General features: G+C 33.0%; 1 long non-coding RNA gene across 1 annotated transcript in view; it reads left to right on the top strand.

Annotated features, from left to right (window-relative positions):
- Positions 1-18,112, top strand: part of LOC109502156 — a 40,661-nt gene that overhangs the window by 12,018 nt on the left and 10,531 nt on the right. Inside the window, exon 4 of the long non-coding RNA XR_006582904.1 lies at positions 16,006-16,080. This is a non-coding gene — a long non-coding RNA (uncharacterized LOC109502156). The remainder of the gene's footprint in view (positions 1-16,005; positions 16,081-18,112) is intronic.

The following is an 18,112-nucleotide window of genomic DNA, read 5'->3' as shown; positions in this document are numbered from 1 at the left end:
GACCGTGTTTTACTTCTGGGGCCACAGACTTGAGGAATAGTTACTATGGACATGCTGACAGACTCCCTTTTCTGTGGTAGGATACCTATCAATTATTAAACCTTAGTTTACTACCAGTATAGGCACTTGGCTCATTAATGAAATATAAACCCCTATAATCTGCTTACAAGATTTCTCCATGCAACATTGAAAATGTTGGAATAATTGTGAACACATGTGTATGGAGAGAGGGGGGAGGGGGGATTAGGGATTTCCCAGAATGCATAGGACTCTGTTGGCACCACACTTTCCATGATACAATGAATTATACCACCAGTTTCTGGAAATTTTCCAAGCCCTGGATGAGGACAGCTTATTGGGGCAAAATCTATGACTGGAAGCAATTTAAAATTACTCATATTTTCGCCATGGTTATAGGGAAGCAAGATTTTCTACACAAAATGCAACCTTGTGCTACCAAGAACTCAATAATACATGGATTTTTTTTTTGACTACTGAAAATGTGCCACTGCAGAGTCAGGAGTGTTTATGGGGGATGAGTCCTAGATGTTTGGAAGCCAACATGCCCATAATTTAGTTATGGTGATTGAGAATCTGAAATTTCCAGATAAAATGCAACTGCATTATTTCATGGATTTTTTTTTTGAGATTTTAACATACCAAATTTTGGACAACTTATAATTGTTGTCATCTGGGAGAAGGTAGTTGTTATTACCTGCCCCCATCTATCAAAAATTTTAGAATGGTGTCAGCTGTTTGGGTAATAATCCTGGAGAATGTAGTGCAGCATTCTTTTAGGAAATGACAAATCATTAATGCTGATAATCAGAGGATAATTATGTGAGGGAAAAGTAAGCACACTGATGATCCCAATTCAAAAAGTTGTACTCTGAATATAAAGAAGTCATAGTTTTAGAATCAATCAATTATTTTTCTCACGTTTTCTTTCTTATGCATGAAAGTGATATATAAGAGACATTTCAATAAGAATAAAAAAAAAACTCTAGGTGACATAAAAAATTGGGTCCACATTAAATTGGCAGAGATTTGTCCTTCCCTTCCTTTTAGTGATACATGTAACAGTGGTGCACGTATTATGGATGCTATTTTAGCTACAACAGACTTCACAATTCTGAAAATTTGGTCCTGGAGAAGTTAAAGAAGTTAAAGGCATTAAAGCCCAAATGGAAGTTAAAGCTTATCCAGAAATACTGAGGACAGAATGGGAAAGATTAATAACACCAACTTCAAAGAAAGCAGGAACTCATGCTTCAGGGCCTAAAGCTGTCAGGGCAATAATCTAATTTCCTAACATCTGTGTTGAGCAAGGCCCACATGCATTGCCCAGGGATTTAGCCTGATTTCCCATCAGGTATAATCCCTTACGCTGTATATTATGGCAGTAACAGCTATTTATCCCCCAATTACCGTAGGTCTACTGGAAACTCTCTCTGATGCATAGAAATTTTGTCTGGCACAGTGAACCCAGCTGTATAGAGGATTGCACTAGGGTTGAGATTTAGTGTGAAGAGCCAACAACCTATGGGGAAAGATGAGTAACATTCCCCTATGTACCTGAGTATAATTCACCACCAAGATAGAACTGAGTCAGAGGGGAAAGATGCAGAAAGGAACATTCTAGAGTGAACCAGTTCTTCCTCTTCCATTTACCTCAGCATCTATTCCAAATTTAGGACATCTAAAGCTAGACAGTCATTTAGAGAGCCCTTCACATGACTGGAAAGCAAACACCTAGGGGAAAGAGATAATATTGTATAGCATAAAGTAATACATAGTATAGAGCCACATATAACATAGAACATATAACACATAACAGGCATCCCCTCTGTAGGGTAGAAAATATTTAGCTCTTATTTAATTCCATTGTCCCTTGGCCACATGGGAAAAATATCTTCATTGTTCAACAAACACTATTTGATACATTGCATCAAGCATACTTAGAAAACTGAGGAGAATGTCTCTCTTGTTTTTCTTGTTTTTCATTTTTTTAAAGGATTTTATTTGTAAGTAATCTCTGTACCAAACATGGGGCTCAAACAACCCTGAGATCAAGGGTCACATGCTATACCAACTGAGCCAGCCAGCCACCCCTGAGGAGAAGATCTTTCAATGACACAATGTTCCAGCTACATAATAAATGTACTTTGTCATGACAATGTTATATTTGGGGAGCAAACAGACAGCTTTTTTAGAGTCCACAAAATTTTACTATTGGAAAACAGAGTTTGTTGAAAAAATACTAAACTTTAATAATGATTATATGATTTTAATAATTATAAAATATAATTATAGTAACTATAAAAACGATTCTTTCATTCACTAGCATTATAGTTCCATTTTGGAAAGAAGTTTTTTCAAGGATATATTAGGAAAATACTCTAAAGTACATGTGAGACTCTAAGAAGACAGGTTGGAAGCAGATAGATAATCAGTAGCTTTAAATTAAAACAAACACTAAAACAAAATAAAACCTGGTGATGGAGATAAGCAGAGAGAAAAAGGGGAATGAGGAACACAATAGATAAAAGAAACAAGGGATGCCTGGCTGGCTAGGTTAGTAGGGTGTGTGACTCTTGATCTTAGGCTTGTGAATTCAAGCCCATGTTGGCTCTGGAAATTACTTAAAAATAAAATCTTAAAATACATAAATAAATAAAGGAACAGGGGCACCTAGGTGGCTCAGTTGGTTGGGCAGCCAATCTTGATTTGGGCTTGGTCATGGCCTCACAGTTCCTGAGTTTGAGCCCCATCCCGTGTTGGACTCTGGGCTCACAGTGTTGAGCCTGCTTAGGATTCTGTCTCCCTCTCTCTCTGCCCCTTCCCTGTTTGCTCTCTCTCTCTCTCTCTCTCTCTCTCTCTCTCTCTCTCTCTCTCAAAATAAATAAAAAAATAAAACTTAAAAAAAAGAATACAGTGGTATCAAAAAATTGTGAATAGTGGCTAATGAACTTTGAAATAATTTTCAATATTTAAAATGTATGGCTTGGTGTTTTTGTGGAAACACCCTAACTGATTTTTCTAGACCTATAATGAGATCAATTATATAAGCTCATTTTATTTTTTTTATTTGCTTGCTTGTTATTTTAGTGATGGTATACAAATCAAATAAAGTAGGCCATATATCACATCTAGGACAGTGTGACCCAAAACAGGAGCAAACTACTGGGAAGGGAGGTAAGATGATCCATAAGCTGTAGAAGCCAGAAGTCAACAAGAAGGAAGTTGCCCTTATGGGAAGGAAGCATGCAGATCTCAAATGTAATTTGAAGAGGGCACTTCAGTTGATATCTATCTTATCCTGAAATAGTAATAATATTACCAAATATGAGTTAGAGGAAATCATAGATTCTACATCAAGTGTATAATTTGCTAGATTTCAGGTGACTTAAGCTTTTCTTTTTTTTTTTTTTATCTTTAAAGCAATTGCACATTTTAATACTGAATTTTTTGGTTTTAGTTGAAACAATGTATATTTTTAGGATTTTACGGTAAAACTGTACACTCATACTTTACACAAATTACAAAGTTCTGCTTCAACTCTTTATTTTTTTTTTAATTCAGCCCATGTACAGTACAAGTATATGCAAAACTTCTTTACATTGTACACATTTTTTTATAATCAATGGAGATACAAAATTCTGGCTTGTAATTTTAGACAAAGACAAGAAGCTTCAAACTAGACACAAAGGGTTAAAATTAATTCTCAGATACAAGTCTGTACTTCCTTTTGTATTTCTCTGAGATGTGATTTTGAAATTCCTAAGGGATTTAATTTTTTCTGCAGATACATTTTTTAATAAAAGGAATTCTGAGAAATTCTCTGAATACAATCCAGCAGAATTGACATGTAACTATGTATGTATTTATACAATAAATACAAAGAAATGCCCAGTTTATTTAATAGTGCTTCTTACATTATGAAACTATTTTTGAGGTTTGAAGCAATAATTATTTTTTTGTAATTTTCCCTATTCCAAATTTACTTCTATTTATTATGAGGTTTAACATAATTTGGGAAATTTATTCTTGTAACATTTTCCCAGAACATTAACTATTATCTGTTGAAAATCCTTGACCTTCTGATGAATTCACCATCTTATTGTCTAATAGAAGTATCACAAACTTCAAGTCTTCTTCTTTTAAGATTTTAAAACTTTAAAAATAGAGATCATAGTTCTATCTACAGAAACCTAGACAATTTTCAATAGCAAAAATTATTCTATTTTACACATTCTTTTCATCAGTCATCTCAAGTTTGACAGAGAGACAAAACAAATGAAAATAAAATTTTATGAAATTATAGTAAAATTATTCTAATGTCTCATCACAAAAAGGAATCATTGAAAGTCATTTAAAAGCAATTCAGTCACACCTACTGTTTTTCTAATGGAGGATATGCTTTAGTGTTGATAAGAATAAAAAGTTTAAGTGATCAAACAATTTTCAAACATGTTTTTCTCTTCTTCTGAGGTTCATACATTTCTCTTTCCCCTTATTAATGAGTTAAATTACATATCTTTATTCACTTTCTCTTTTTTGGCAACATAGAATAAACCCATCTTTTCCAAGTGAAACCAAAATCTCAAGACTGACAATCCATTCTGTACCAGTTAGTAGCAGGATTCTAAAATTTATCAAGTTGAAAGATATTCCTTTAAGGTCAATGTTTAGAAACAGTTTATGAATACATATGAGTGTGAGGAAGTGTGGAGCTTCTAGCACAGTTCTGGAACTAGGCACAGAGATTCTTCCTTAGTTGTTTGGTTTAGGTCTATAATTAAAGTCCAGCCCTTTAATGTTTGTTTGTTTGTTTGTCTTTGTTTATTATCTAGCAGTAGAGCAAAATCATATCGAAGACATTTGCCAGAATTAAACAGATCAAATTTTGCAGTTCATGAAAGGGTAAATATTTTGAGGTAATAAAAGACTCCACTCATCAAAAGGTACCTTTTGAAATATCTATAGAATTATAAAAAGAGACACCTGAAGACTTGGCCTCAGAGAACTTGACTTCAAGTTCTCATTCCACCATTTACAAGTTTGTGATACTTGTGATATTTGGCATTGACTTATTTTGACATGGGAAGATGACCAACCATCCAAGTACCTGCAGAATCTAAGGATATTCAAGAAGGTGCAGATTTGGTGTGTGCTTAGAGGATACTGTGGCCTGAGAGCAAATATAGGGGGAACATCCCAGCTTTCTGGCCTGAATGGTCATAGAGCTCTGTGAATCTGAAAAAGGACTTAAACTTCTAAGGCCCATAATTTCTGAGTTTGGCTCAGAGCTCAATCCTCTACAATTCTTTAACCTCTTCAGGGAAAAAAATAAGTAATTTTCTAACCAGTCTTGCTCATATGTAGAATAATATAAGATTGTTTATATAATGGGGGGAAAAAGAAAAGAAAATGGAAATCATTTTATTCAATGAAAGATTAACAAACACTTGAGAGAAGAATGTATAATGTTCACAGAAACATGTAATCATAAAGATAAGAGATAATACAACAACTTCAATAAAAGAATTGAAAGTATAAGAAAAGAACTCTAAGTAAGAAATTTAATGATTATGAGATGATAGAAATGTAAATAAATGTAAATGCATCTGATCTAATTCTGTCTGGGTTTGGTTGTCCTTAGCATAGTAAGGAATATTTTCTTTTACCTCATAATTCTTTTACCTCATAATAGGCTCCCTATTCTCAGAGCTGCTTAATGAAGTTCCTCATGTTTTAATAATAGTTAAGAGCTTGGAATAGCCCAAATACCACCTTGATCATCAAAAATTATTAACTGCTCATGACTGTAGTCAAATGGCTGGAACCCAGGAACATTTCACATAGTTCAGAGTACAAAGCAGAATAAACCCATAAATAGGGAAATTTGTGTTGTAATACATATCCAAAGTGTCTCATCTGCAATTCCAGTATCCAAAGAATTCTAATCACCAAAAGGTTTTTTCATATAGTGACAAAATAAGACCTACTTTATATATGAATATTTATTGATGTTTTTGTTTAAATTAAATATTCATATTTTATATTCGTATATATATGTATATATATGAAGTATTAACATGTTTGATTAGGTGGTGCCATCCCGAACTCCATTAGATGTTACATAATACAAGATACATGCAAAATGTTACCTTTAAAAAATTCAGACAAAATCCCAATTCTAGAATACATCTGGCCCCTGGGATTTGAATAAGGAATTGTACACCTGATTATATCTCATACATACTTATTTCTCTCGTTCTTCTTTTTTTAAGTCATCTGATTCATATTAGGGAATATATTCCTTAATATGTACTTATTTCAATTTCAAGTAAATGAATCAAATTAAATCATAAATGAAATATCTCAATGAATATTTATGCATATAATAAATTTTTAATTTTATCTTTTGGTTTCCTCCTGCCAGTTGAAGAGAAGCTCCTCTAGGTTAGTTTCTAATAATTTGATTTTTTTCCTTATCTCCAAAATCATGTGCCCAAGTGAAAAATTACAATGTAACCATTATCTAATTCTAAATAATTTTAATCCCAAGTGATATTTTAAAAGTCTTTTCTGCTAATTGTTTTAACTAAAATAAGAAAATATTATATATATTTGCATATGCTTATTTAAATATCTTAGGAATGTGCTTTGTACACAACATAGAAGTCTATAAACATAAAGCTGTGGAGACTATTATTACGGTATTGAGTTTATATAAAAGCAACAAACTTGCACTCCTTTGTTTTGCATTCCACAAAACTATTTTATGAGAAATTTTGAAAGGAATCAGGTACCCTTATACGACAACTAAGAATGCTCTCATTTCAAAGGAATTTTTTAAAATCATAGAATACAACCAGAAAACTAGAGTGAAGTAATGTGAACCATTCAAGTTTAGACACCATCTTTTAGGAAGAACATTACTTTGTTGCTTTCCAGAAATATGTAGCTGGATTGATTATGTTATCATTAGTAACAAGAAAATTGTCACCTTCATACTATATTGGCCTGTTTGGTATGTTTGGCTGATGAATTAAAGTATAAAACCTGAGTTATCACTTCTATTTCAGGTTGGCACCTCAGTCCCATGTTTATGAATTACAAATTTGAATTCAGTGTCACAATTACAGTGGACATAGCTAAAACAAGTGGAAAATGAGCGTTGACTTAATTTTCTCAAAAATACCAGGTCAGAAAAATTGACACAGATGTGGCTGTGCTGCTGCATATTTTTAGTATTCTCTTTATTGTCTCCTGTTCAATGAGACATCTGCTTCATTTTCCAAACTAGTAAAAAGTCTTCAAGCCCTAATAGACTCCACACTGAGTTTTATGGATCGTATTAGTTGAGTTCTTCTTTCCCTTTATTCATCTGAGGAACATCTTTCTCATAAATCAGTGTCTAACTAGACAATTCAGCAGGATGATTGTTGAAATTCTTGTTTATAAATCTCTCAGACTTTTATTTGAAGTGATTCTTTTCTTTCTAAATTTAAAACTACTCATACAAGAAAACATCCATTTGTCAGAATAATAGAATATTAAAAAGAGCAAACTCTTTAAAACTGAAGAATCATTTATAATTGTCATAGTTCAATCAATTGGCATGCATAGGAGCACTTATATGTGTGTTTCACATCTTAAATCCATGTGAAAATAGGGACATCTACATGAAAATATAAACTGTATAACTGTTTATGAATGCTAACTTTCTACAATGACTGTTGTGGAATTATGGAGTTTGACTTATCATATTATACTAGATTATAATAAATTAAGTAACTTATGGGTTGATATTACTTTGGAAAACACATAATAACCACAAAGCTTTGAAAGGTTATACCAACAAAATGAAAAAGGATGAAGAATAAACAGCCATTAGAAGATTGTATCTCTCTCTATGTGTACAGATATATATATAGAGAGAGAGATGTGTGTGTTTATACATACATATTACCTATTTCACAAACAATAAAACAGAACAATAAAAAGTATTCAAACTTACAATAAAGCTTTCCTGAAATGTCCAAAGACCTTATTCTATCATTAAAAGGTCACATCCTTGAATGTAATTTTTTTAAATGGAGACTTAGTCATATCCAGTGAATATAAGGAAATTTTTCTGGATAAATAAGATAATCTTTACAAGTGTCTGCATAGGTCTCTTACAAAGGAAAAAGAAAATTAAACTCACTTCATCTGCCCTCTCGGTGTGAGAAATAAGTAGATTTATTTAAAGAATGGGGTAAACATCATTTCCCATGAAACATTCTCCATTTCAAAGAAGCCAGGAAGTTTTGGAGGGCTTGACCTCTCCCCTAGTTACCGGTGGCATTGATACCAATTCCTTGCCTTTATGATTAGGTCAGTGGTGGGCATATACACTGAATTGGCTGATAATCAGTCCTATAGCTGATATTCTCCTGGGCACCGTGATTGTTTTGACCTTGTGAACTATGTTGATAAATCAGAGAGATGTTCAAGATTTTTATATAGTGGCTGAGATAATAAACAATAAACAGGTTTGCTTTGGACAGTGTAATGTAAATATGTAAAATATGAAAGTTGTAGAATAAGGTGATAACAAAATTAAAACTAAAGAAAGCATCGCCAAGAACATCACAGTTTATTTGAAAAAAGTATACAAAACAATAAAAACTTTTAAAAATCATGTCAAACATAAGGCAAAGTAAGGTTCCCCTCCCCATATTTTAGATTATTGGATCTCATGTACTTATTGAGAGTACTGTTGAGTACTAATTGTACTATTTGTACTATTGGAGTCAGAGAATAGACAGAGGGACTTCTATATTTATCAATCATTGGATTAATTTTCATACCAAACATGTATTGCTTAATAATAATTTTAAATAAAAATTTAATTAGTGCACATTTTTATTTAAGAGGCAACATTCTTTCTTGAATTTACATCTTTATTCCTCAACATCAGGAGAAACTTTCACAGATATCTTTTAAGAGGCCAGACTGTGCCGGAAGCCCACTGGTGTTTAAACAACACATAGGATCTGGTAATGCTGTACCTCTAGTTTAATCTTTCTGTGCCTTAACTTACTTGAAAATGGACAAAAATGGTACCTGCTATGGTCCGAGTGTTTGTGTCCCCTCAATATTCATATGTTAAAATCCTAAGTATAAAAGGTGATGGTATTAATAGGTAGAGCCTTTGAGAGGTGATTAAAGCATGAGAGTGGAGCTCTCCTGAATAGGTAAGTACTCATATAAAAGAGGCTCTCGAGAGATCCTTAAACCCTTCACCATGTGAGAACCAACTAGAAGTCTGTGACCTGGAACAGGGTCCTTACTTGACATGCTGGCACCCTAATTTCAGACTTGCAGCTGGCAGAACTGTGAGCAATAAATGTCTGCTCTTTGTAAGCCGCCCAATCTGTGGTGTGTGACTATAGCAGACTCAACAGACTAAGACACTGTCCATCCCACTATGACCATGTGATGGTTAAATAAATATCGTGATATATCTATCACCCTTAAAAGATCCTTGACCCATAGGAATCATTCAATACATATTATTGATATAATTATTTATATTATTACAATTCATTTTATTATTTATTATTCATTAGCAGTAGTATCTCCATAATGCTCCCTAAAATGTGTCATTATAATGATCACTCTTTGTATCAACATATTCAACAGGATTTGAAGGTCTTTGTCTCTAAGATTACTAGACACTTAAAATATTTTTTAAAAACATATACTGATACTTTTTCTAATAATCAAATACTTTTTTTATTTTTGTCAGCACAGCTCTGTATAGGTTTCATGTAACCTATTCAGTGCTATTATTAAGTATTGGCTTTGCCTGTTCTTGAAGAAAGTATACATGGCATTCACATTTGTGCTCTTATTAATGTAGAATTAAATCACAAATGTGTTAGTATAGAAAACCACAATTTGAAAATACTAGATAGTGGATGGATAAATTTTTTCAATTTTTTATCTCAAATTTTGGTAGAGGGCTATTAACTTAGAAACATTTTTTTTCCTGTCTAAACAGTGCAGAATTTATTACCCCAGTGTTTTGAAAACATGTTATAGTTCAGATATAAAAGAAAAGCTATAAGATCTTCTCTGCTTTCAAGCCTGGCTCACTAACATTGGAATGTGGTAGTTTGGGACTCAGATAACCATGGTTACTATGTGTTTCAAACTGACTTGACATGTAAGTGCATAGTTCTTGTTTAGAAAACCTACACCGGCATACAAACTAAAAAGAAAACAAAAACCAAAAAATTTAAGATTAAGCACACATGCTTGGTAAAAATATTAATAGATATTTTCTACATTTATATCTATACTTTTATAATAAACAATGATGTAAAATCTGTACTATCTCTTCCTTTTCATATGTACATGAAAGAGAAAAATGTAGAGAGAAAAATAGTAAGAGAAATAAGATTTGAAAAAATCAAATGGTTCAATAGTCATAATTTATGCCACACAAAGTTTTGAAACAAACTTTATTATAATGCTAATTTGCTATATTTTACAATACCATTTTAGCTATAATGCAAGAGTGGGCTTATGAAAATTGAATTATCTGAACTTTTTGGATTTGGGCAGCCAGAGTTTCCGATCTCAGCATTTCCTAGGTGACCTCTCAGTTTAATATTTGTAAAACACAGGTATATAAATGTATGTATAAAACACAATATGTGGTTAAAATGTGAAGTCACTATCCCAGGGTCTAAATCCAAGTTTTGGTATGTGATTTCCTAGTTGCACCACTTCAGTCATGTTGCTTAACCTTTGTAGCCTCATTTTCTAAATCTGTAAAATGAGGCTATTAGAAGTACTTACAGGGTTTGCTTTTCTGGGAATTAACTGAACACGTAAGTAACATACCTAAAAGTGCCTTGCATTTTAGGGCCTCCTGGGTGGCTCAGTCAATTCAGTGTCTGACTCTTCATTTCGGCTCAGGTCATGTTCTCACACGGTTCTTGGATACCAGCTTCACGTTGGACTCTGTGCTAACAGCGTGGAGCCTGCTTGGGACTCTCTCTCCATCTCTCTCTCCCCTGCTCATGTTCTCTCTCTGTGTCTCAAAATAAATAAACTTTTAAAAAGGGCCTTGTATAGTAAGCACTCAGTAACGGCTATTGTTGTTATAAAAACTGATACAGAGATAGATAGATAGATAGATAGATAAATAAATAAATAAATATTCAAAGGATTTACTTTTTATATTGTGACATAGGTTGTCTTGTTTAGGACAGTGGAGTAATGGATAAAGGGATGGGGCAAGGAAGCTAGAGGCAGACAGAAAGAAAAAAAAGAAAATTAAAAAAAAAAACTGCCTACCAGGGTTGCACATAAAATATAAGACACCCAGTTAAGTTGGAATTTCAGATAAACAAGGAATAATATTTTAGTATAATTATGCAACATCTAATATTTGGGACATAAGAATACTAAAACTGTATTTTTGTTTTTCTGAAATTTAAATTTAACTGGAAATCCTGTATTTGCTTTTTTAAATTGTGCTCAATCTGACAACCCTGTGCCAGCCAGGGAAAAATTGAACAACATGTATAAGATAATCCAATGTATATCAAATAATATATCTACATATATACATTTTGTGTACCAGTATAAGATCCTGAAAAAAATCTTTATGTAATAATCTGTAGGGATTTACCTTATATTTGATCACAAAAATGGTTTATTGTGATTATAATATTCTATTATAGTCAAATCAAACATAAAACTATATTATGTGTATGTACACTTATGCATCTTTCTTACAACATAGTAGGTTTAAAGAAAGAGAAATATTCTCTGAGGTACAAAATCTATTCATAAAATGAATCTCAGAATTGAAGTTGCATTAGTTTACAGAGTGGGATTGGGAAGAATTGTATTAAGTTTGAGATTCCCTGGAGCTTGTCATTCAGATCCAGTAATAAGGTATTTAATGAGTGCTGGGTCAAAACATGCACTTAGCTATGGGAATTTGGTAATGTAAGCATAGTTGATTTAATGTGTTGCCCACATTCCTTTTTACATTTACAATGTAAACTTCCTCTTTACATTTAAAAAAGTAGAGACTAATGCAATAATACAATTTGGGTTCCTTTTTAAACTCAAGATGTAGCAAGGAGAATTAATTCACTTAATTAGCATCTGGTAGACACTCAAGAATTTCACCTACTTGCCATTTATTCATGTGTGTGTGTGTGTGTGTGTGTGTGTGTGTGTGTGTCGAAAGGTGCAGACGTCCCATCTGTGATAGTGGTTATTTGGAATACGATGCTTTGTTTTGTTTTGTTTTCTATTTTATCTGCATTATTTTTCAAATGGAATTAAGATATAAATGCTTCTTAAAGACAATAATGCGATATATTAAGGATACACATGCTTATTAAGGATGATATTATTAGAATGTAAAAGCTTATTAAATTGTTTGCACCTAACTTTTTAATAAATAGAACTATTTTTTCCCTAGGGGTATTGTGAAAAAGAAATACTGAGACACCCCCCCCATAAACTGAGAAAGTTTGAGAAACTTTGCTATAAATTCTTACAGAATACTATTTGGTCCATAAAATAAATATTTACCATTATTCAAATTGACCCAGGGTTATAATCTGAAGTCTTTCAAGACCAACTTTAAGTAAAGCCCTGGTGAACCACCTACAACTTTTATATGAGTAATTCAGAAATTGTCCTGAGATTAGAAGTTCATTAAATTTTTATTTGTTTAAAGCTTTATCTTTTTTTTAAGTTTATTTATTTATTTTGAGAGAGACAGAGACAGCGTGAGTGGGAGAGGAACAGACCTTCTGGACTCTCAGGAGACAGAGAATCCCAAGCAGCTCCCCACTGTCATTACAGAGCCCAGCGGGGGGCTTGAACCTACAAAACTGGGAGATCATGACCTGAGCCGAAACCAAGAGTTGGATGCTTAACCAGCTGAGCCACCTGGGCTACCCATTACATTTTTATCTTTGAAAAATACAGGACTTACAGTTTTCTGGAAGCTTTTCGTTTACTAAATTCTTACTCTATAATTCATTGTAATTTCTGCTCTTTTCTCAGACTTCCCTTCTCTTTAATATAAAAAGTTAATGCAAATCAAATCAGTGGAGGTAAAAAAAATCTAATTTACTTACATAATATTTGACTGCTGCCATTAATAATTCCACTGGATCTACTGTAAGTTTAGAACAGTAAGATAATTATTCTAATTGCATGAGCAACTTTAATTGTTAGTGTCTCTTCTTAGAGCAATTATATGGAAAAGCTAGATCAGACAATCAAAACAATTAAAATGGCTGATGTAATTGTTAAAAAATAGAAATTAGTCTTCCAAACTTTAAGCAAGGATTAATTTACATTTCAAGATATTTTTAAAAAGAGTCTTCTATATGAAAATGCACAGGGACAAAAAAATGTTAAAAAGGCCTGCTTTTTTCTGTCTCATCATGAAAGATATAAACTATCCTAGTTTTCATACGCAAAGATGAAGCTAGTGACCCATAATAAATAAAGCACAAGGTTTGAATTATTTTTCTAAAGTAGTCATCGTTTTGCAGATGCAATCTCACACTTTAATTTAGTCCTCATTGCAGTTAATGATACACAACAGTGGTGACTTATTGAGGTGAGAAGTCAATCTGTGGTCACTTAAATGGAACTGAGCTGACTATACGATCTGTAACTATAACCTCATTAGTATCCTGCCTTGATAAATTAACCAAATGCAGAAAATATGTAATTATCAGCATTATCAATATGTTAACGAAAACAGTGAGTATTTACTGAATATTTCTGAGATAGTACACATCTACCAAAATGAATGAATGAATAAATTAAATAAATAAATAAATAAATAAATAAATAAATAAATAAATAAATAACATTTGCAAATCACTCCTACAATCACTTTGCCTATAGTATGCCCTCTATCTGCTTTATGTTAATGTTTCTTAGTCTAGCAAAATTTGGACATATGTGATGGGATATTAGGCTCTATTTAATAAAAAAGTTATGTACTCAGTAAGTCCATGGACTTTACCATAGGTCTCCTGTCTTTTCTGATTTGAATCTCTCAGCCTATCCACTGTTATCTTGGTTTTAATAAACAGCCTCATTCAAGTTTCAGAATAGATGAAAAATAGAGTAAAAATACAGAGAAATGTTATTTTAAGGTCAGCAAGATCTCATAGAATCTAAGAAACAAACGATAACAGTGCTTGCTCTTCCAGAGGAACAAAGTCAGGAATACCAGGTGAATGTCCTTGCCCATCCGACTCAGGAATCCATCTCTACCCTTCTTTTCTAGCACTTCTGCTTTCTTCAGTGACTGTCTTCTCTTCTCAGTTTCCTCAAGCTCCTCTCACAAATTTAGATTACAGCTGTTTTTTTGTTTATTTGTTTGATTTTTAAATTGGAGTGTGAAGTAATTCCATTCTCTTCACATTAAAGTTTTAGCTGAACTAATGGATGCCCTGGGGCTTAGCTTTCCCTAGTCCAATAAGGTCCGTTAGGGTCATCATGTGGTCATTGGGCTGCAGGTAGAAGTTCCCCCAGCACTAAGCTATGGACTGGCATAAATTTCTGCTGATTCAGCGCTTAGAAATGTTTCATTCAAGCTAGGATATTCTGTTTCACTGAAGGATATCTGCAGATATTCTGCCTTGTGTAGCCAAAAAATAATTGGTATCTATCTGCTCTTCAGACAAAATTTAGTCCACAAAAATTGCAGATATGTGTCTTGTAGACTTTACAGGCCTAACTGCAGTTTTAGCATCAAGTTGAAATTCAGGTAGTGTATTTCTAGGTAAAATGAGGTGAATGAATATTTTTGAATGTTTTTCTAATGATGCAAATTTTATTGAAATCTACTTGCATAATTTAAACTCAGGTTTGGAAACCATTTGAATAATTAATTGCACATTTTTATCAGCATTACCAGCATAGAGCCAGCTCCAACAAACATGGAAATGTTGCTCTTAGAACTATCTTTCTAAACTACTACTTTATTGTCTTGGGTTTCTTTTAAGTAGAATATCAGCATTAGAAACATATTTTCAACTATTTTTAGACTCATCACATAAGCAGAAGTCAAATTATGAATATAAAGTAGCATAAAATGGTATCTAGAAATCTTTAGATAACTTAGTTTGTGAGTACCCAGTGAATCAGTAAGACTTTAAAATAATTAAGTTTCAGTTGTAAGTAAACAATAATAGAAAACAGACGTGTATTTGTATGCAGAAGATGAGTAAAGATAAGCAAATAGCTGTAGTTGTTAAACTAATCTGTGTGTTTACAGAGACACTTTTTAAAGGGAATTTTGACAGCATGTATTCTGTATAAGAAGCCACTAATGGTAGAGAACAATTTCAGAAAACATATTTTCCACAGAATAGGTTTCAAGAGATGTTTATAAGCCGATAAATGATCTCAGACTACTAGAGGTATTGATGATAATGAAATCAAGTGTAAAATGTGAGCAGGGATTTCTTGTGTTCTCAATCATTTTTCCTAAGGTAATAATTAAATAGAAAGCATATTCCTTTCTATTACATTAGTGAATGCATTTTACTCTTATTGTACCCCAAAGATGTTAGAATTGGCTGTGTAGGTATGCACAAACTAAAACAACTACGGCTGGTTAACAATCACCCGGATACATAAAACTGTAATTTATGATGAAATTGTTTCTCACAGTTCTGAGATGGAGCAACTCTCTGTATTATCAAACATCCAGGAGTTCAAAGGTTTGGCTACTGAGTTCCATAGTGACAATCTCTTCGTTCAAAATGTATGTCTTATCAGTAGAGAATTTTAGATAAAGTAATTGAAGTTTCTATGTACATAATATTCATATCTGAATTTAGGGAACATGCTAATTTCTCCTTCATCTTTTTTTAGTTGTACTATCCTAGCTTTTTAAAATTAGTTTAACAATTGGTTCATTACTTTTTCATTTAATTTCAGTAAATAATCCTCACATGATACCTCTCAAATGAATGCAAAGGGAAAGACAGTGGTTGAAGAAATTAAAAAGTATATGTAAGTAGATTTCAACATTTTTGGAATCTCAAAGAATATATGGGAATTCTGTGTACTACTCTTACAACTTTTCTGTGATTCTGAACTTACATCAAAATAAAAAGTTAGAGGTAAAAAGTCCCTTTATTTAAAGAGATAGGCAACCACCCCTTCCCTTCCCATACACCTGTACTTCACCACCACCACCACCATGAAAGCTTCAGCCTGTGCTTCGTCCCTTGGATTTTCAGTTTTCCCTCTCGTGCAGAAAACCGATGGATTTTCCTTAGTCCCCTGACAGGTCAGCTGTACTATGTGAGTGTGTTTTCAGTATTTTCGGGAAATTTTCTTGTGGCTTTATAGCTAAAGGATTTCCAGCTTATATGATTTCCTTTAATACAAAAGTGGAGAGTGTCTCACATTTTTTCAACGTTTATTTATTTTTGGGACAGAGAGAGACAGAGCATGAACGGGGGAGGGGCAGAGAGAGAGGGAAACACAGAATCGGAAACAGGCTCCAGGCTCTGAGCCATCAGCCCAGAGCCCGACGCGGGGCTCGAACTCACGGACCGCGAGATCGTGACCTGGCTGAAGTCGGACGCTTAACCGACTGCGCCACCCAGGCGCCCCTCACATTTTTTAACGAATGTGTTATCCCCTCAAAATAACTCCATAGATCATTATTATATTTACTTTACTGATTCCCTTTTTCTTCTTGACTATGTTACCTCTGGGTAAGTTCTTCTGTTTCAAATGTTTGTTTTGTATATGAAACGTTTTTGTTTTTTTGTTTTTTGTTTTTTCTTTTCAATTAGGGTCTACATTGAATGGTGCTGGCAACTGGAGAGTTACCTGGGTCACAGACATTAAACAGTATTTTTCTCTGTCATATTTCTAGTCAATACCTAGTACATAGGATATACTATGTAAAGCATCAATAAAAGAAAATTAAAAGAATGAATGCATAAAATTAATGGGCTTAATATAATATTAATATAAAGATTTTTTGTATCTTGTTTAGTATATAAAGTTGGGAATGTAAGATTGTTGAGCTATGAAATTCACAATGAGGAGTCAGTCATGGTAAATTATCAAAAAATGAAGAAAATCATTGGACAAGTGTTTTCCAGTTAAAAGATTTAGATACAAGAACAAGAAGGTAGAGGAGCTCATGAAGACAAATAGGGAAAATTGCAGTTGAGAGTAGTCTTTCTTCACAATTTTTTTGATTGTCACTTTTGTTGAAACCTAGTTAATTTGAGATATTTGTGTGGCACTTACCTCAATGCATGAATAAAGCAAGGGTTCAAAAAACATTTTCATCATTATATTTATTAGCTACCTCCAGCTATTGCTCTGGATTCCACGGTACCTCTTCGTACCTCTAAAATGAACCTCTTTTAGTCAGTTTGTTTCTCTTCCTTTCAATCAGTAATGTCTCCAACAAGATAGTATTATCTTTTTCTCAGAAGGAGACTGATTTCATAAATCAGTGATGGCTTTGGAATTTAAGTTCACAGGGCTTTGTGCAGGCACCTGTCCTCCCCAAATTGATAGATAATCAAGATCTTCAATGACAAGCAGAATGAAAATTACCAAAATATTACTCTTCCCGAAAATCCCCTCATTAAAATATATATGTATATTCATTTGCTTCTTCATGAACTTTGTACCCATATACTGCTTATTGCCTTTAATTATTTCCATTCTTTATTGTCCCCACACTGTGTTATCAGCAACGTGAAGACCAGAGTATTATTCAAATTTGAATCTATAACATGTAGCATAATCCTTGGTATATTATAAGACATCAAATGTAAATTGGGAAATGAATGAAGTTATCTGGTGATGTGGAATTGAAATGAGCCTCATTGATTCATACATACCTATTCTTTATAATACAAAATATTTCTTTGTAATACATACTGCCAGGTGCTAGAGATAATGTTCTGATCAACACACTCTTCTGTGGGTAACATTTTAGTAAGGACACAGAGATTATATATCTAATGGCAGCATTTATTATTTAGTTACAATTACAAAAAAAAAGTGC

Source organism: Felis catus, chromosome A1, assembly GCF_018350175.1.
Source record: "Felis catus isolate Fca126 chromosome A1, F.catus_Fca126_mat1.0, whole genome shotgun sequence".
In the NCBI taxonomy this organism is placed as follows: domain Eukaryota; kingdom Metazoa; phylum Chordata; class Mammalia; order Carnivora; family Felidae; genus Felis; species Felis catus.
This window is presented reverse-complemented; position numbering and strand designations above follow the sequence as displayed.